Source organism: Hyaena hyaena, unplaced genomic scaffold (genome assembly GCF_003009895.1).
Source record: "Hyaena hyaena isolate Hyena2069 unplaced genomic scaffold, ASM300989v1 scaffold_109, whole genome shotgun sequence".
In the NCBI taxonomy this organism is placed as follows: domain Eukaryota; kingdom Metazoa; phylum Chordata; class Mammalia; order Carnivora; family Hyaenidae; genus Hyaena; species Hyaena hyaena.
In genome coordinates this window covers 1,982,543-2,002,336 of record NW_024080740.1, presented here as the reverse complement: position 1 = coordinate 2,002,336, position 19,794 = coordinate 1,982,543, and the positions used below count along the sequence as shown (strand labels likewise).

Below are 19,794 nucleotides of genomic sequence, written 5' to 3'. Positions count from 1 at the left end.
GCCCTTCATCCACACATGTATGACTCACATAAGGTGATCATTTATCTGTGGAGGTGGCAAAACTTGAGCTGGTCTCTGAGGCATGGATGAAAACGGATAGAGGCTCAAGGGAAGAGAAGGGCCTCCCAGGCAGAGGGTCCGATATTAGCAAGGATTTGGAAACCGGCATGCTGGAGCAAATAGAGTGACCCCATAAAAGAATAGTGGGAAATCAGGGTATATTGAGCTTTAGATGCCTTGTCAAGGCATTTGGAAGTTTAGAGATCAATACTCGAATTACAACTGTTTATAGGTTAGAGACTGGGTACAATCCTAACTCTGCCACTGGTTAGTTACATAACATGGATAGGCACCCAGATTTCTCTGTTGTAAAATAAACTTAATAACAGCACCTTCTCACAGGGTTGTTTTGAAAACAAAATAAGGTAATGCATGTAACCTACTGCTGCACATGACTGGCCTGAAATAAACAATTGCTGTCATGATAATGGCCATCATCATCTTCACCATCACTACATTTGTTGTCATCATTATTCCTTTGGATGATGATGAATATGAAAGATTTATAATCTTTTAAAAATGGACATGAGAAGGGCTGGCTAACACCATGCTTTGGAGCCATGACTCTCAGGGGGTTGGTTTGGAAGAGTTCTGGACAGGTGCTATCACCCAAGTGTGGGTGCAGCTAGAACTCAGCTAACAACTAGAATTATGGGTGCTAAACACAGGACAAAACAAGCAAATAAGCAAGACTGGCCAATTCCACAATTGCCAAATAATGGGATAGAGCAGGGGTCTTGAAGCCAGGGAAAGCTCAGAGGTTTGGAGGTTTGAACTTGTCAGTGACCAAAGCAAAGTGATGTGAAACCAGGAGGTAATTCATGTTGGCAAAGAGAAATCAGGTCAAGAAGAGAGAAGCATCCGGAGTCTGAAAATAAGGCAAATGGATGGAGTGGAGCCAGTGCGGGGTCTCCAGAGAGCAGGATGGAGGTGCTGCCTGTGTGGACTTGGATGATTCCTTCATGCATCAAGGATGGCCAACTGGAAGTGAGAAGAGGAGAAGCAAGGGTGAGAGTAATAAAACCAAACAGTGCTCTCCAGAGCTGGCTGATTCTTTGGGAAAGGGTTCGTGAAGGTTAGAGAGGCCCAAACTTAACTTCAGAAAAATGGTAGAACCAGCTAGGGAAATAGGAAAGAACACTAGGAAGCAGTGGTTCTCAAATGTGAGCAATATCAGAACTGCCTTTGCTATAACCAGATTGCAGACCCCCCCCCGCCCCCACCCTTTACATGTTCCTACCCAGCAGGTCTGGGTGAAGCCTGAGAATCTGCATGTGTAGCAAGTTCCCAGTTGCTGCTGATCTGGGAACATGGTCTGGGGACTTCATCCTGAGAACCTCTACCCTACAGGGAGCTATACTATCATTCAGAGAAATTAGAAATATATTTATGACTAAAGTCTACAAACACACACACGTGGCTAATATTTCAAGACCGCTGCAATTAGTTACAAAAGGTCTGTATGAAAAGTTCAGAGTTTCTAAAGGTTACTCCTCATCTCTCGGATGAATCCCAAGCATCCAAATCTATGAACATGTAACCCAACCCAATCTATTTTTAAGACTTCCCATTTAATGCTAATCATTTAGTGCTAATCACTGATGCTGAGAAAGAAGAGGAAAAACAGTTGGGAGTGAAGGGAATACTTTGGTTTGTTCTGTGTTCCACAGCATAAGGACATTTTTCTACAGATGACATTGAGTGCTGCTTGTTCAAGGCATACAGCTAATGTGGCTCGGGTTAGACAGCAGGTCTTTCCCACCCCTTGATTTGCAATGCTGTAAAGGGTGCATAATTAATAATGAGGCCAATCCTGTTATTGAAGAGTCTGATCATGTGCAGAGCCGGCCACCGGAAGAATCCCCCTTAAGCAGCCCCTTAGCCGTGAAGAAGAAACTGTGCTAACCAGGCATGCAGTCTTGCCCATCTCTTTGGATCAGTGTGATGCAGGAGGAGGAAGACACAGCCTGTGTCTGTCTAGACCTTCACTAGCACTAACCCCAATCAGAGGTTAACATCCCACAGCTGTTGTCCTTCCTCTGCCTTTGGATCAACCTCTAAACAGTGGGAGGATCATCCTAAGGGCAGGAGATCTGCGGGGTGCAGGCTAAGTTGAACTTCCTGTGTGTTAGCATTGTGGCAATCGGTTGGTTTTATGCATCCTTGGAAATAGCTACTCCCCCATGTTCCCAAAATGAGAATCAACTTTTGCAAGTTGGTGGAAAAAAAGAACTGATGAAATTCCCTTGATTCATGCTCTACCTCCATTGGCAAAGATAGTCTATTAATATTTTTATGTAGGCTTTTTCCTTTGGTTTGTTTACTTAAGACAAGCTAGTGTTCTTTCCTGATGTGCATCTTTATTTAGGAGCCAGAGACCAGTTCATGGCTCTACACTGGGTGGGAAAAACAGATGTTAATATAGTTGTATCTTCAGGTTCATAGATGGATATTATGTATGAGTTCTCTTGAAATAAGTTTGAACCTTGACCCTTATTCCAGAAGCTGACTGTTGCCTCCAAATAAGGTGGTTATGATGTGAGAACCTGAAAGGAGGGAATTCAAGTAAAGAAAAGGGCTTTACAGGGGATGCCGAGCATGGATGACACAGAGAATTAGGAAAATGGTATCCTTGCCAATCTTTTGGGTTATGAGCTTGATTTTGAGGCTATTCACTAATAAAGCTATGGTTTATTAGTCCATTAGTTGTGTAGAGATGTGCTTCCTGGTATTTTTTACATCAAAAAGACAATATTTGTGTGGCACATTGGGGCACATTGAGGAGATACCCTCATCTTCACCCTGGGCTGAGGAGATCAGTAGCTCACAACACATTCTAAACCATTAGTGAAGAGCCCGTACATGTAAAGAATCAAGAAGCTCTGCTCTTGAGCAGAATTGTACATTTGATCCACTTGCCAGCATTTTAGCTTTGACCTATTTCATGGCCAAAACAATATACATTAGCGCAGGTAGGCACTGGGTTGATAGGTTACAGGAAACACCAGGTAAGAGGCCCAACAGAAGCAGCTATCTGCCACTCCTGGAAAACACACACACACACACACACACACACACACACACACACACGAAAGCACATTTTATCTTACGTCTGCCATGAGTCATGTTTTCATTTCCTTAATCCACCAGGAAGCTTTGAGCCACTTCCAGCAGTTGGATGCGATGAGGCTGCTGTTCTTGTTCAGTTCTTTATTATTTCTCTTCATCAGAACTTCCTTGGTTATTTATTTTATCCTTTTGTATTTTGGTCCTTTTTATAAGCTACTTGAAGTCCTTTTTGTGGGTTGTGGATTAAGTGAGAGAGCAAATAATGAAAAAAGAAAACTCAAAACACACGCCGTGTCCATACTGGGTCAGTCATGTCATTTTTGTATGCAGACAGAATATTTTCACCCTTTAATAAAATTGGCAACTGAATATGGCATTAGTCATAATATGAAATAATGTTCCTTTTTAAATGTGATGATCATCCTGCTTTATTTCCCCATCTGCAAGATGAGAATGATAATTATCCCTTTGAAAATATCATATGGTCAAATTAGTTAATGTTGGACAAGCATTTCAATATGAAGATACCTAATAATTTATTAGTGGCTTCACTGCTATGCATTTTGAGAATGAAATCTGCCTGTGAGGAATTGGCATTCGCATTAATTCATGTTTTCCTTAAATTTCTTATAAGGTCTTCTCTATATTCTCTCCTCTGGGTACCAGCTGTGCCTGCCTGTGGCACGTGATCTTGCAGCCCTCACCTACAGCCACCTTGCTTGAGCAGCCAGAGTCTGGTGATCGTGTCCTAAAGGGAAAGTGAGCCAATAAAATCGGCTGTACATTTCTTTTAAAGTGATTCATATGTTTGCTTTTTAATCACAATGAGATCCTTTTGATTCAGTCGTCCAGCATTTTATTTTCTACTCCACACTCTTTGATACACCGTTTGACCCTGACATGAATGAGCTCAGTTATAGCTTCAATGAGACAAGTGAATGACCGTTTCATGTGTTGTCGTTTCCTTCCATGTTAGATAATTAACCTCTTCCTAATTCAGAAAGCATAAGATTTTGTACAGTCACAAAGACAGCCATGACGACACACACATAACAATAATAAATATAGTAAAAACTATCATTCCTTAAACATGATGTGCCAGAGATCTTACATCTCCAACAAAACTCTGAAAAGTACGTGCAGATAAGGCACCAGAGGATCAGAAGGTTTCATTGACGTGCACAAAGTCACACAGCTATAAAGAGATGTAGTGCTGGGATTTAAACCTAGGTAGATCTTTGAAGCTTCTATTTTTCTATTTAATTTGCATTTTATGAACCGCAAATCATTAATGAGTATTTGTGTTGCATTTCTGTACACTTCTGAAAAAGCTAATTTTTGAAATAATTTATTGCCTACTAAGAGGAGCCACATCCTGATGGAGTGGAATGGACCAAATGATCCTCTTAGTCCCTTACGACTGTAAAACTTACACAAGTTGATCTGTGTGAGAAACTTCCAAAATACTCAATTAATTCTCCTGAGTGCCTAGTGCCTACCAGACTCTGGCAAATTGTAGTCAAAAAAGATCTGTAAATTTAGAGATTAGAATTCCTCTGTCAAAATAAGATCAGAAAATTTCCCTTTTCACTATATATATATATATACATATATATATGTATATATACACTTATATAATGTAAATCCATATGTGAACAAAGTCAAAATATTTGTGTGCTTTTCAATTAGGTTAGAATATTTCTTCTGTTTAAGTTGGGACATGTCAACAAAAAGAGTCCCCCATTCCAGCTCACGGGCACAGAAACTGAAACCATGTTTGGGAGTCTGTTCCTTAGTATGCGTCCAACAACAGAAAACAGAGGTGAACTCACCGAAATGAAAGGAGGTTGGTTTGCCTTCGGGTAAATAACCAGTTATCCCTCCTCTAAGAATCTGTGGGCTCACACAGCCTTGAGAACTGATTTGTCTCTGCGAGTCTATGCTCACTGCTAGAACATTGTGTCTGAACTGCCTAACAAAGAACATTTACAAGTCATACTGGTCCCTGTATTCAAAATATTTATTTAAAAGAACCTAACCACAGATGGAAATGTTTCTAACTAAAAATTATCTTTCTCAAGTATAAAAACATTTCTCAAAATCAAATATTTCCCATATAAAGTCTGTTAACTGTGGGCTTTGGGACTTTATTTTCCATTGCCAATAAAAGCCTTTGATTGGCGAGCTTTTCCTTGCCTTAAATTTGAAACTGGAGTATGTAAGCAGAACTTGGATAAGAGTGGAAAAACTGGCTTAAATTATGTGAATTTCAGAAATATCACTATGTGTTTATTTGAACAGTTTCCTCTAAAGGGTAAAATTTTGTTTAATATTTGAATATGTTTATTTATAAAAACAGTGGTATAATCAGTAGACATTTGTATTCTATTAAAAATACGTTGTTCCCCATTTTCGGTATATATTTTCTATTGTAAGGGCCTGGTTTTCCTATGTCTTAGAGTACTTACCTGAACATTTATAAATGACTAAGATTTCTCAGTTAACCTTTAGGATGTGAATATCAATAATTTTCCGCGGCATACAGTCTCCCCTTGGACCTTCTCCTGGGTCTCTTCAACCCAGCTTTGCTCCTTTGCCCTATTTTAGATCTCACACAGCTGCAGAAAAACAGCCAGTAGAGGGCGCTGCTGGTTTACTTTTTAGAAAACTACTTACTGCCTGATTTCAGCACTTTTAAAAACATACAAGGAAATTATTTTTGTTCAGTCAAAGCAATCAGAATGAGAACACTGTCTTAAATTTTTCAAAATTATTTCTTTGTGTCTTTTGCCATCTCATCTCCCCAAAGGCATCAGTAAAACTGGGCAATTAGTTTCGCTTCACACATCTGCAGAGCCCTTAGCTGACCCACGCTAAGGATGAGTTCAGGGCAACCGGGTGTGATGATCTAATTTTTCCATCAGCTTGAGGTTCTTATGTGAAAGTTCTATTCATGGAGAGCCAGAAGAAGGGGAAAATAAAAACTTGTTTACACTTTCCCTTTCCAACTAACCCTGCCAGTTATCCCCTGACCTGGCACAATGACAAGAAAATATATGTGCAACCTTGGCCATCCGGGGTGTGGACTTGGGAGGGTATGTCGGACGCCTTGGTGGACAGAAGTTGGTGAGCGGTGGGAACGAATTTATCGACGCGAAAGCATTCTCTCCTCTCGTGCAGGCATTTCTCTTCACGCGGCGGTAATGCTGAGAACCGACCTGAGGAGGAACCTTTATATCTCTACCAGGACCTCCATTCTTTGAGATGAACTGCTGACAGTCTCTCAGTATTTTATAAACTGCTATGCAAACACAGTGTCAAGTCAAAAATTCCTATCCAGCTCTCTCCCTAGTCTCCTTCCAAAGAAAATGCTATACCTAAGCTCTTTCTACAAAGAAATTCTAGAACCTCCACCGCTTACACAGGTATCTCCCCCACCCTTTACTCAACCAGGAACATTTCCAAGTTATTTAAGACATTGTGGTGCAACATGCGATGATAATCACATCTGCATTTCACTTTTATGGCGGTGTGAGGGAGCTCCAAAACATCCTGATAAAGTTCTTGGGGACCCCGAACTCTGTTTAATGCGGGTTTTTGCCTCCATGTGGGCCCTGGACACTCACTGTCCTTCATAGCTGCTAGGTGCCACTTTTGGCTGGGCCTGTAGCTGGCTGGAGCTGTCTGCCCTTCCTTGGGATGAAAAATGTCTTCCATTAGCTAATGGCTGTGTTCTTCGTGAAGCCTTCTGTCCCTTGGCCTGGGGCTGCAGGAGGTCATCAATCAGGCCTCTTAGGTGAGGCCTCGAAGGACCAAGGGAAATCTGTATAATCTTGAACTGTAAACATGGGACCAGTGGTTGAGGTTTTGGATTTGCACAACATTTCAAAATGTCTATTTGAGTATCTAAAGTAAACCTTTATTTTAAAGAGAAGCTGAGGCCCAAGACGCTCTATGGGTGGCCTTCAGAAGGTCCATTGACCCTGCTGCCTCTGTTTCCCTTTCTTCACATTGAAAGGAAAAAAAAAAAGCTAAAAAGCCTTACTTTTCTGCTTCACAGAAGAATCCATTTAATTGGATTGCCAGTGAGAAGGGATACAGCTAATTTAATTTTCCCCAAGCAGGTTTTCTTTATGCCTCTCCACACCGTATAGACCACATTATAAACCCTCTGTCCCAAGATTTAAGTGTCCACTAGTGACCACTCCCTGGTGTTATTTTGGGAACGTGGGTTTGTAGTGGCCAAAGTTTTCCTTTTGGCCATTTCCTTCCTCGGCATCCTCTTCTATTACCTACTAACGAAGGAAGATAGGCTGAGGCGCCCCCACTCTTCCTGGTGGAGGCAAAACAGCTTCTGGTTCCTGAGGGAAATCATGGAAATGTGGAAGGAAAAAGGCGGGGGCAAGGGTGTGTGTGTGTGTGTGTGTGTGTGTGTGTGTGTGTGTGTGTGCGTGCGTGTGTGTGTGTGTGTGTGTGTGTGTGTGTCTTTTAGCAGTTGGCTTTTTTGTCCTGGTTTGTTGCCGTTGGCACCTTCAAGCAGTCAGGCCGAAGAAATTCCTCAGGAAAAAGAATGAACTAGCTTCCTAGAGGTGAAGAGAAGTTTGCTGAGGCCTTGGGGGAACATTTATGTAGAGCTGACTTTTCTCTAAGCTGCTTTGTATTGTTTATTTTAAATTCTCTATTGTTGGGACCCATTTTTTGTTTATTATTTCCCCATTCTCCCATTTTTCCCTTTAAACAAATATTTAAAAAAATTTCCCATCCCTGAATTCATGCCTTCTCCATTTTAATAGGCAATGTATCAGAGCTTAAATCTTAGGAGACTTTAAGGTACTGCTCAGCAGTTTTAGAAACCCCTTTTACACTCGCCTTGAAAGACAAGATGGGAGAGACACTGAGTAAGCTGTCGCTTTTACACAGGGCAGGCAGCTCATAGATATTCATGAAACAAAAATTTAATGACACCAGGATGATTTTTTTTCTCAATGGTAAACTTAGAATTTTTCTCTATATTTTTATATGTTTATATAAGGCCATGCGTTCTTATAAATTAGCAATTGATTCTACTGAAATAGATAAATAATGTTTTCTACAAGTTACACTCCTCCAAAGAAGTAAAATAAAATTCAGACATGGAATTTGATTATAGACTCAATGTCACTGACATAGGGCTTTTTCCAGAGTGAGAAAAAAGCTAGTTCTGGATTGTCTAGTTAGAAATAGGGCACGCTAGTTTTGTCTCTAAATGTCATGTGATGGCCATTCTGTTTTCACAATATAGGTTAGCTTCAAAAACATAGGGTTAATTAGATGTGATGTTTCGTTTTGTATTCGTAAACATTTAGAAATTTACTTCTTTGCACAGCCAAAACTTTATAGGAAAATATGTAAAACAAAGTAAAAGAGAAAAAAACTATAATAGTTTATGAGAAAACCTGGAATGGCTCATTGTCTTCATTCTAAGGAATTGTTGGGCCCCAGGCAAGAATTTGATAGTCTGCTGCATAGAAAAGAACTCAGCCTAATGACCTCTTTATGTGGGCCATTGCATACAAAAGTTAAGAATCTGGGTTTGACATTTAAAAGAGTACAAAACCAACACGAATATTGGCATGTTCTTCTCGTATATAATTTGGGGGAAAACATGAAGTGAGAACAGGAAAAATGTAGTTATCTTTTTAAAAAGTAATATTTAAGAGTGGATGGAAAGAGCTCCCAATGGCCAAAGCTGGAACAATTTGAGCAACAAAATAATAGCAAATCATTGAATTGGATCGTATTCATAATTCAAAATTGAGTATTGGATTATAACTCAAAGTGTAAAAGATATATCCATGAGTCTGTAATGATGTAAATAAATAATAGAATAACTAAATAAATCAGAGAAAATAGACAAATCTCCCATACAAAATAATCACAAAGAATTTATGTAGCTACTACATCCTCAAGGGGGTGAAGCATAGCTCTCTACTCATTAAGTGTGTATTACACACTGTAACTCCCTTCCATGGATTGTAATATGGAAGGAGGGTGGAGGGAGTAACTTTATAATGGAAAAACTAGATAGACAATACCTTAGCCACGTGATCAAGGTTAACATCAACAGTGATAAATCATACTGATGGCACGTGCCTTGGTATGATATGCTGGCAATGACATTTTACTTCTTAAATTTCTTTTCCCTCTTGAAATCCATAACCCCAGTTCAATCATGAGAAGAACATCAGACAAATTCCAGTAGTAGCAGAGCATCCTACAAAATACCAGAGCAGCATTCCTCAAAACTTTCAACATTATCAAAAACAAAGAAAGTTTGAGAAACTGTTAGTCTAGTGGAGCCTAAGGAGACATGATGACTAAATATAACGTGGCACCCTGGACAGGACCCTCAGATGAGTGACATCAAGTAAAAACTAAGGAAGTCGGAATAAAGGATGGACTTCAGACAATAGTAACATGTCAGATTAGTTCATTAATTGTTACAGATGACATGGTGATATAAAACATTCATGAGAGGGGAAACTGGGTGAGGGGTATATGAGAAGATTCCGTACTATCTTGGCAACTTTTCTGTAATACTAAAACTCTTCTAAAATTTTAAAGTTTGTTTTGCTTTGTTTTGTTTTAAGCAATCCTTGGACCACCTGGGTGGCTCAGTCTGTTAAGCATCCTACTCTTGATTTCAGCTCAGGTCATGATCTCACAGTTGGGCTCCATACTGGGCATAGAACCTGCCTGAAATTCCTTCTCCCTCTGGCCCTTCCCTGCTTGCTCTCTCTCTAAAAATAATAAATTAAATAAATTAAATTAAATGACAATCCTTAATATCGTATATTAGCCCTACATTTCAATGTAATTATTGTCCTAACACGTGATTGATGTTTGAGAGATGACTTTAAATTGGATACCATGTATCCTCCAAGCTTTACTATTTTATATATTTATAATTGGTAAAGGTGCTATGTGTGGAGTATGAATATCACGATTGCCTTCGCTTATAAATAGACCCAGTATCTACTTTGTGAAGAGCGTTTATTAATCTAGGGTATGAGAGTGTTTGCTCTCCATATTTAGGATTACCATGACCAAGAAGGAAACTGAGTTGCTTAGTGGTGAGTGGCCATTTTAGCATTTAGTCAAGAATTATGTAATTTTCAGGGATGGTTTAGAAGCAATAATAATCAAGTGGTCTCTCTCCATCTATGTGTACAATCCCTGCTAATATGATAACTACCTTCATAAAATCAAGTTTGTTATAGTCTTTATGGAAATGGCATTGTATTTTTTGTGTTAATAAGTACAGTATTTTAAAAGAAAGTAAAACATCTTCCTTTGAGATGCAGTAATGAATTTTTCATCCCCATATTGCGACTGGTCGTAAGATATGTAAAATTTATCATGGATATTGATAGAGCTACCAACATTTTTGAAGCCTTATTATTTCGTATGTATAAATAGTATGCTATTATGACTGCAAACAGTTGAAAAATATTACAAATCTCCAAACATGCCATGCATTAGTAGGACAAAGAGACATTTTCTGGGAGAACCCTTTTGTGGGGCCCAACGGTCGCATTTCACACCCATTATTTCCTTTGTAGTTCACTTTTTTCATTGTAGTGTTCAGCTATGGTCTGGGACAGATTTCTCTGCCTACAGCAAGAAACACATGGTCCGGGCTTCATCATCAAAAATCTTTGTGTTATCTGGGGGTCTTTGAGGAGCCAGTGGGTTTCCTGGCTGTTCTCTTGTCTTCAGACACCCTTGTTGTCTTCCAGAATGAACTCCTGGAAGCTGAGCATGCACCATACTTATGAGTGTGTTGACTGACCAGTGACTCCCGGGACTGTCACACAAGTGATGATGAATATGTCATTTTCCTTCTCTAAAACAACTCTTGTCACAATATGGTTATGAGCAGTGTTTCCTTTATGGTTATGATACGGTTTCCTTTCCTTTAACCCAGTAAATCCTTTCTGTCTTATTCTTTGAAGGAATATTTTAGTCATTTTTGAAAGAACTGAGAGCTAGCGAATGCTGTATGCAATTACTGCATATTGTATCTAGCCTTGAGATAAAATAATGTCCCAGTAGATTTCACTTCATCTCTTAAACACACACAATAATTTAAATTCTTAACTAGAACACACTTGAATTTTCCCATGTTTAATCATTAAAAAGGCAAAACTTAATTTCATCAAGTGCAATCAAAGAATTTTTCATGGTAGCAATTAAAAACTATGAAACTGGAATTTCAATGACATAAAATTGAACAGCTGCTATGTTATATTTTAATCTTCCTTCAAATCAAATGGCAAATCAAATTTTTCTTCAGGATTTTTGCTTTTCTCTTTTAATATTTTTAATACTGAGAGGTGATTTTGGCCATCCCAAAGCCCCCTTAAACATGCTCCAGTATGTTTTGAAATACATTTCAAATGTTACACCAAAGTGAGTCACCTTCATATTTCTGTAAGACACAGAAGCAAAACTCTTTGGTGGGGGGGGGGGGGGGCTGGTTGGCTAATTTGTTCTGGCGTGAGGGGACTTCCAACTCCACAGAGATGTTTAACTAAGGAAGCCAGAACCTGTTTTGCTCGGTTCGGCATTCTTACTGTACTCCATGTGTAGCATTTAAAATAAGAGAAAGTAAAAGCCACACATGAAGGTCAGGTCCTTCTCCTCATTCCCTCCTGTTTCCATGCTGGGGGAGTGGGGCTGTGTGTCAGGCAGTGAGCTGGGACATAGGTAGTAGCATAGGCTGACACAATCAGCCAACTGGTCTGTTGTTCATTCTGGGCACAAACATGTTCCCTCCAATCTTCTTGGGTTTTAGGTGTAGATTTATGTATTTCATATATATATATATATATATATAAATACAAATATATAAATAAATAAATATATATGTGTATATATATACACACACATATATATATATATTTCCCCCCACCCCCCTGAAAATGAGCATTGAGTTATCTGGTTTTGAGCACACTCATTTTGCAAGACTCCCCTGAAAATGAGCATTGAGTTATCTGGTTTTGAGCACACTCATTTTGCAAGACTCCTATTTTAGTTTCTTATTTCTTCCTGTCAAACCTCTCTCCTGACTCTAGTCTCATAGCAGATTTTTCTTAAAATCTGAAGTCTGTCTTTTGACGTGCAAGTTTTAATTTCTTCAGGGACCTTTTATTTTCACACTCTTATTCTTGATGGGGTTGGGCAATAGGAAGTTATTGTTCAGAGGCTTGGCTGAACAGTCTTTGGGTCAAACTTCAGCCTACCATTTTTAAAAAATGAGAATTAACTGAATTATAAGGGAATTTCTTTGGCTAGTAGAATTTATTTGACCAGGATTGAGTAGGACAAGAACATTGACTTATTCATTGTGAAAACTAAATGACCATTAGGACGTGGTTTGTCAAGCAACCTGAAAGATTCTTTGATAGTATTTAAAAAACCAAACCAAAACAAACAAACAAAAAAACCCCAGAGAGACCCCCTACATTGACCTGGCAAATAGTCAGTGTGCCCAAAGGAAGTAAAATGTTGGAGGAAAGCCAGTGACAAAGAACTTGTATTTTGCCATCCATGCCTCACAAGGTTTCTTGTGAAGCTTAATGAGACTGTATAAACCATGCTTTGTAAACAGTAAAGGACCATCCACTTGTAAAGTGTTATTATTATTGCTAAATTATAGGTTGTGTTATATGGAGGAAGACTGTGCTTGAAGAATCATTTTTGTGGGATAGCAAAATTTTATAGCTTATTTTGAGGAGTTCTCTACACAGTTAAAACAATGGTATGTCATTATGGGGAAGCAATTTAAACTTCTTCATAATACCTGCTCATCATTTTTTAATTGCTTTGAACAAAATGCACACATATGGAAATTATATGACTTCATCGTACAAATGGCATTTGAGTGAAGGGGGAAATTATAATGAAGTAGTACTTACTAATACATTTTTAAAATTCAAGCCCTCCCTGCATGACAGTCACTTCAAGGAGCTTAATGTTGGAGTGATGGCTTTCAGGAATTGGCACCATGATGGCACGGATACAATTGTATATGTTCTTTACATTGGGCACTTCTTTACAGAGGCATTGTTTGTCAAGGGAGAGCAGGGGAGGCGTATGGCTTTACATTTGGGGGCTATTGTTGAGAACAGTTTTCCTCACTGGAATGCAGTGTCATCAAACCTGTGAGAAAGCACACGTGGTCACTGAATGGATGATTCACAGGGCATCTCTCCAAGTTTCTCTGCATTGCTGGGTTTATGCAGTATAGGGGTCAGGAGATAGTGTGCTGTGTTTTACACCTTGAATTGTCCTTATATTGCTTTGGTAGTGCTGATCCACCTTTTAATCTCTGTGTTCCTTATGAAAGGTACATGGGGCTGTAGAGCACTTGAAATGTTGCTAGTCCAAATTGACACTCATTGTATCGTTCCAATTTTAGTATATGTGCTGCTGAAGCAAGAACAGACATGCATTGTAAAAATAAAATACTTACTGGGTTTTGGAGACTTAGAGTGGAAAAAACGGAAGCTATCTCAATGATTTTTATATTCGTTATATATTGAAATTATAATATGTTGGACAGACATATTAGGTCAAATAGAATATATCATTAAAATTAATTTCATCATGGGGTGCCTGGGTGGCTCAGTTGGTTAAGCATCTGACTTTGGCTCAGGTCATGATCTCATGGTTCATGGGTTCGAGCCCTGTGTCAGGCTGTGTGCTGACAGCTAGCTCAGAGCCTGGAGCCTGCTTCAGATTCTGTATCTCCCTCTCTCTCTGACCCTCCCCTGCTCATGCTGTCTCTGTCACTCTCTCTGTCTCTGAAATAAATAAATCATAAAAAAATAAAATAAAATTAATTTCATCTTTTCTTTTTATTTTTTAAATGTGGCTACAAGAAAACTATAAACTACATATATGGCTCACATTATATTTACATTGAACAGGGCTGGTCTATATACTAGACAGTGTTTTTTCTGCTTTTGATGAGAATGGGGAAATTTTTTTTCACTTATTTTGATGGGAAGCTTAGATTTCTATCAGGTTCTGTTTGTTCATAGACAAAGCTTGGATCTGGGTGATCAGGAAAGCTGGTGCTGCACAGTGGTCAGCTTGTAGTGGCCGAAGCCAGAGTTTCTGGCTTCTCCTGATTTGTGGCAGAAGCAACCTAGACTGTTGGGCAGGGATGGAGCCTACATTTCTGACCTGCCCTGAAGTGGGCTCTCCCTGAGTTCCTCACCTGACTCTAATGCGGCCTCAGCCAGACCTGTATAACTGCTGTAGACTCTTACAGATCACTAAAGAACAACCCTCTCATCTCGCAGCTATAATGCAATTCAGCAGAGACTTTGGCAACTAAAAATCTCAAACCTGATCCTTGGGGACTTGGGCTTCTGTTGGTATTCACAAAAATGCCCTTTGCTTGTCAAATTTGGATTGCAGTATTTGCTTTAGTATCTGCTCACCATCCCCTCTTTCTGAACGTGTTCATTACCATTAGGATATTCTGGGTGGCTGTATGGTTCACGTAAGTGGGGACAAGAACTTGCCAATATGTTATCAATGTCTAGAGCTTAAAAATACACGTTTGGATTTTCACCAGAGTGAAAATTTGTGTCTAATCATCCCCTTTCCACCTCCCTTTTGATGAAAATCATCAAAATGTGAGATGAAAGGATCTAATGGGTTGTCTGAATGTTTTTCCCAGCCCTGTTGGAAATGATTGAGGCATTGGCTCTTCAACATTTCCTCTGAGAAAGCAATTCCAAAGGTTGGTGTCAACTTACAGCTTGGTAATGGACTAATACACATTATCCTGTATGCAACTCTAAATTATAGCCTGCCAGCTGTGATTCTGGAAGTTTGGAATAGGTTCCTTCTCAAGATTCTAAACAGAAATGGCTTTGAAAGTTGTGGGCATGAGTCCGTCTAACCCTTGTAAAAGGCGGCATGAATGCTGTAACATTTCTATTGATTTTTAACATTCAGCTATCTAGAAAATAGAAAATAGCCAAAATTTGACAGGCACTTTACAAAATGATCTGATCCTTCATAGGTGCGGAGTAAGAGCTGTCTTCTCAAGTGACATTGTGCTTAAACTTGGAACCAACGTTCCTTGTTTCTTCTTATGCCTGTTTTATTACGTAGAGTGGAATTACATTTTACTGGATTTAAAATAATGCTTTAAATTTTGTTTTATCTTCTTTAGTTTTTCTTTTTACCTTTTTAAATATTTATGGCCCCAAACTCTCAAAAGGAGACTGCGAATTTCCAATTCAGCTATTTAATGCTTCACCTGATGTCTAAATCAAAGAAATCCACATTTAAACAAGGGACCATGTTTCATATAATTAATTGTCAAAGATAATGCCCAGTGTTGGCAAAGGTAACCGGTGAAAAGGCTCTCTCTGGCATTGCTACGTCATCTAAAATTGTCACAATATTGCTGAAAGGCAGCTTGGCAATACTTATCATCATAAGCTTTAAAATTGTACACACTGAGTGATTTCATTTCTAGGAATTATTCCTGAGGGAAGTCATTAAGAATGAGAAAAAAGATATGACTAAAACTACAAGAATTCTTATTGCAGCATTGTTAAAAATATTCACAATAGATGGATCTGGGTAAAGGGTAATGGATGTTCTTTGTTCTATTTTTATTTTTGCAACTTATCTGTTAACTTGAAATCATTTCCCAATAAAGGTTTTTAAAAATCCATCTCTCAGGTAAGAGGCAACAGAAGACACCTATCCTTATTTACTACCTTCTGTAAACTAGAACTAAAACTAAAAGTAGCTTCTTTTTTTATATTCCAATCACAGAATAAAAAATACAGATACATCTATTGCTAGGGGACTAGTTACATACATGAGGATATATCCATACAATGGAGCACTATGTAGCTATTAAAAATAGCAGGTTATGATATACTTTTAAGTGAAAACATAAAATAAAACATATTACAGAATAAACAGCTTACAAAGAATGTAAGTGAATATGATCTGATCCTGATAAAATAATATCTGTTTTATACATATGTATAGGGAGGACTGAAATGATTATACCAAAGTATTAATGGTAGTTATCCCTGGATGATAGAATTGGGGGGGAGGTAAAAAGAACCCTATTTATTCCTTCTGTTTGAAAAGGTAGAACAGCTGTGGCTTCATGGACAGTTTTCTGAAACTCTTTTTGAGGATGTTCTAGTTTTTCTTACCCCTCTGTATGTGGTTAGATGAATAAAAGGTACATAAAATTGTAAAGAGGGTAAAATGCAAGTGAGGGATATAAGAAATTACATTGTGATTTAAACCAACTTTTCTGTCTCATAGTTACTTTAATAGCTACCTTGTTGACCCTTGGTCTTTTATAATCATGAAGATGCACCCCTCACCACTTTCAATATAGATAGCCCTTGCCATACTATCTTTTCATGTATATATTTTCATGTCCAGTACATAGCTAGATATAGACTGTGTTGTTCAAACTATGTCTCTCAGTTATGATGGTGCTTTGAGATTGTAACCCATCTTCTCATATGCCCAAAATATTGACAGAACTATGAAATTTTTATAAACATATCTCAACAAACTCACCTCACCTCATGAGCAAAGACTGTTGTGGGTTTCAGAGTGCCTCTTCAAGGTTCTTATGGTACAGTATGTAAATCTTCCTGGGCTGAGGGAAAAGCTATTCATTTTCAAAGATGATATCATGGAAGTCTTAAAACATCTAATACAAGTTACTTAACTCTATATCCATTAATATTAGTATATATGTACACATGCATACACCTGGCAATTCATCCAAGAGATATTTGCCCTGCCTTTAAGAAACTTACAGTCTAGTGGAAGAGGTAAATGGTCGTACAGTGCAAGGCACTGTGACATAATAATAGTCACAAGGGAAGTAAATCTAAGTGCTAAACAAGTGTCACAAAAGGAGAGAAAAATGTTAGGGATCGGATCATGGCAGAGGTAGCATTTGTACTGGGCTGGAAGGCATTATTGGTCTAACTTTCAAAACTGCATATGAATGATAGATTAGTTGAAAATATTACAGCAGTGTTCAATTTACTGAAGTTCGTAGCTGTCCTGTTGTCATTTGCGAGTAGGTTCCAGGAATTAAGAAATACACGAAGAAGTATGGGGGGGAGGGGCGTGAGGGAATGGAGGAAAAAGAGAGTACAAATGATACAGTAAATGGGACAAAATATTAATAACAGATGGGTCTGGGTAAAGGGTATATGTGTGTTCTTTGTTTTGTTTTTATTTTTGCAACTTATCCATTCATTTGAAATCATTTCCCAATAAAAAGTTTTTAAAAACTCAACTTTCAGATAAGAGGCAACAGAGGATAGCTATCCTTATTTTCTGCTTTTTGAAGACCAGAACTGATGCCAGCTGCTTTTTTATTCCCCCAAATGTGGTTCATTCTAGTTATTTGTTGACTTCACCAAACCACCGCATAATTTCACACAACCCAGGATGGAGGGCAGCGGCATCTATTTTATAGAACCCAAGGCCTGAAATAGCAGCAGGGCTGTGTGGTAGGGCGGGGTGGAAGCCTGGGCCCTGTCGGCCACATTTAACGTGGTTTGAGCCGTTCGCTGTCAGACCCTTCACTGTGGGATAAACAGCTAGGACAAATAAAACGGAGAGTCTGACTTAGAAAACAAAGCTTTCTGCCTTCCAACTGAATGCCCCCTTGCCTCCTCCCTCAGAATAGCATACATTTCATTGAAGACATTTCCCAGATGGCGCTGCATCCCTTCCCTGTCCTTCCTGTCCCCCAATGTCCAATTGTCGCTTCAGCAAAAGGATGCCAAGTCCTCATTTCTGGTCTCCTGATAATCTCTGCCCCCTGTACCCCCACCCCCACCCCCACCCCAGGTATTTGCTCAGTATGGCTCAGACCTGAACTATTCCATATACCTCACCTTTTAAAGCACCTCTGTTCAACAAGCACATTTTCCAGGTGCTACGAGATTTACGGACCTTTCAGAATGAGAACAGTGGGCGGTGAGAAGCGCCTGGAGGCCGCTCTTAGCCTGAAACAGGGGTGGACAGCCACATCTTCTGTGTCTCCCTGCTGTTCTGCCCGGGAAGCAGAATTAGCAACACTGAGATCGACTCTTCCCTTCAGCTGGGAAGGGTGGAACTAGAGAGTGTGGGAAGGATATAGTCCATTAGCTTGTCCCAGTATCTCCAGAGTGGTCACTTGGTCACCACTCAGAAGTCGTAAGGCCTGAGAAGCTGCTGTCCTGACTTTGGTGGATTGGTGACTGGCTTGAGCCTGCCTTCCAAGGCGATTTGACTGGTGCACAGGCTGCAAGGAGAGAGCTGATGCCAAACACCCGAGGGCAACGTGCAGCTCAGTGTGGCTGTTGACTAGGCCAGCCTCAGAGTTAGATCCCCGGGTTCCCAACTGTGACTCCGGTGTTTACAACCATATGGCCTTGGGCTTCACTAAGCCTCAGTTTTGGCATCTGCCAAACGGACATAACCATCGTTCCAAGTTCCTAGAATAAAATTTTGTATCTTGAGGGTAAAATACAACAATGCATATCAAGTATGAAGCATAAATGGTGGTCATGGCCGCTGCTGCTGTTGCGCTGGTCATGAGTGCTCCTGTTAGCATCCTGGCTCTTGTTTTTCCCCCTCTCTTCTTCTCTCCCCCAAACTCACTGGTGTTGCATAGTTGATTCAACTGTGTTTAGAGGTACTTCTTTGAAGATGAGAGCCTTGCAATTGGATATGAATAAAGTGCTCTTTGAGAAAACAGTGCCGTACTCAGCAGATACATCAAGATGAGTGCTTTGAAATTGTCAAGGCCCACCCCTAGGTGGGTGATTTTCATTTCCTAAAGCTGTATGCATCCCGCTCTTCCATTCTGCCAGGCCCTTAGCTCCCACAGTGCTCAGGCCTAGAATGCCCCTTTCCTTTACTCTGTGCTTGCTGAACTCACCACTCAAGGCATGGCTCAGTGTTGCCCTCTGTAGACTTCCCCCACACTGTGGACACAAGATACTACTCCAGTGGTGCCTCTACTTAACTCCTTAATAGCCTGTGCCATGTTAAAATCATGCAGTTTTGCTTTTTAAATTCATCTCCCCCACGCTTTCTTTCTCTAAGTTTCTGGAAGATAAAGATGATCATATTTATCCTAGGTCAGCATGTGCTTGGCACCTCTGCTACTCAATGATTGTTGTATTGGGGTTTTTGTTGTTCACTAATTCTTTGAAAGTAGAATAAGCGTACATAAAAGTACTCAAATTGGGAGAACACAGTTTGATTTTTTTTACAAAGTGAACATCTCCATGCAAGCAGCCTGCAGATCAGGTATTAGAAGTATCAGGAGCCTATTGGGAAAACCACAGAAGTCCACCGTCAGCCTCGCTCCCACCACGAGTAACTGCTCTCGCACTCTCTAACATTGTCATTTAGCCTGGTACTGACCTTTCTACACATGTGATCTTACGGTATGTATTCGTTCATGGCTGGCATCTTTCTTTTAACATTATATTTGATATCCATTCATTCTTGGGGCACCTGGGTGGCTCAGTCAGTTGGGTGTCTGACTCGATCTCAGCTCAGGTCTGGATCTCGGGGTCATGGGTTCTGGGCCCACATTAGGCT

General features: G+C 39.6%; 1 protein-coding gene and 1 long non-coding RNA gene across 6 annotated transcripts in view; one reads left to right on the top strand and one right to left on the bottom strand.

The window, feature by feature from the left end:
- The window catches only part of DYNC1I1 (dynein cytoplasmic 1 intermediate chain 1), a 270,147-nt gene that overhangs the window by 83,397 nt on the left and 166,956 nt on the right, over positions 1-19,794 (top strand). The window lies entirely within an intron of this gene.
- On the bottom strand, positions 861-16,987 carry LOC120234435. 2 transcript variants are annotated; one of them, XR_005529090.1, is made up of 2 exons: positions 16,753-16,987; positions 861-1,041 (listed from the first exon to the last, which is right to left on the bottom strand). It is a non-coding gene; the product is annotated as an uncharacterized LOC120234435 (long non-coding RNA). The 2 variants fall into 2 exon arrangements; XR_005529091.1 differs by having other exon boundaries at positions 16,758-16,987.